Source organism: Pleuronectes platessa, chromosome 5 (genome assembly GCF_947347685.1).
Source record: "Pleuronectes platessa chromosome 5, fPlePla1.1, whole genome shotgun sequence".
In the NCBI taxonomy this organism is placed as follows: Eukaryota; Metazoa; Chordata; class Actinopteri; order Pleuronectiformes; family Pleuronectidae; genus Pleuronectes; species Pleuronectes platessa.
This window is the reverse complement of record NC_070630.1, coordinates 14,335,862-14,337,149: the sequence shown is the minus strand read 5'-3', so window position 1 is coordinate 14,337,149 and position 1,288 is coordinate 14,335,862.

The following is a 1,288-nucleotide window of genomic DNA, read 5'->3' as shown; positions in this document are numbered from 1 at the left end:
TCTGTCAACAATTTAAAAAAGGCAGAGTGTCCTCAGCCGGTGCGGTTATTCCCTGTGTGGGGGCAGGGGCTCAGGTACAGCCACGCGTAATTGTTCCGGGACGCTCTCCGCGGTCCAGATGCGCCTCCCCGAACCAGCGCTGAAGGACTCCCAGACTGGACCGCTTCAACCAGACTGAAGGCGCACTGGTGTAGTGAGCCGGAGGAATCAGCAGCAGCAGCAGACCACTGTCTGCCCTGCGCGTCTGTCAGCCAAGTGCGCTGAGTGCAGGCGCAGGATCAAGCCCGCATGGATCAAACGTAATGAGCTGCACGACGCAGGCAAGGGCATGGATATGGACAGTGCGCGCGCATTTTGACGCACACTAGTGTGTACAAACAGTGGCACGCGCACAAGTGCGTAGTTGTTTTTCTATCATTGCGCCTCATATACCAACTCCATTTAACCACTTACACTCCAGGGGCCGTTTGTTAAGATGTGACTGAGAGGATAATAAACGTATTGATCCCTGAAGAATGCTGAGACAGCAAAATATAGCTCTGACAGTATAACAGCCCCAGTAGTGAAGTGGGGGATGAACATAGGCTTAATAATTTAGAAAAATAAAGATGTATAGATTGAGATAAATCCAAGCTTAGATGTGACAAACAACTGCAGCACTGTCTACCTGTCACCTGCTTGTGAATTTCACTCCTATAGAGGATTATATTAGACTCTGTCATGGAGCTGTCCATCTTCTTAGGCTGTGTCTACTTATACTTGACATTGATTGGTTTGCAGATGGATGTGAGTCTGGCCTCTGTGTTGTTTGAATAGAGTACATTAATGAAGTGGTCCATTACATTAGTTTTTCGTTTGGAGTTAAACATTAGAAGGAGTCCCACGAGTCGCTTCCACATCTTCCTCCTCTATTGTTAAATGCTGTCTCAACTTCCTCCAATTGGTCAGAATGTCAGAATGATTCAAAAAGTGTTTTCTACTACGCACACTCTGAACCGTGTTTTATTAAGAATTAAGACCACCGCTTTTGGTCTGCCTAAATCTTGGTCCGTTTGTCCATATCCTTGTCTCAGGCACCTTTAACACCGATTACCCCCCCCCCCCCCCCCCCAAAAAAAGGTCTTTGAGAGTTAGAATCTTAAGGTCAGTGAATGAAAAACTTTCACAAAAACCATATCAAACAAATTCAGTTCTTTGATACCCTGAAAACAAAAGCTCCCTTCCTTTCAATGACAAAACTGAACTCCATTGACCAAAGCAGAATATGAGGAATACAAAAAACACACAC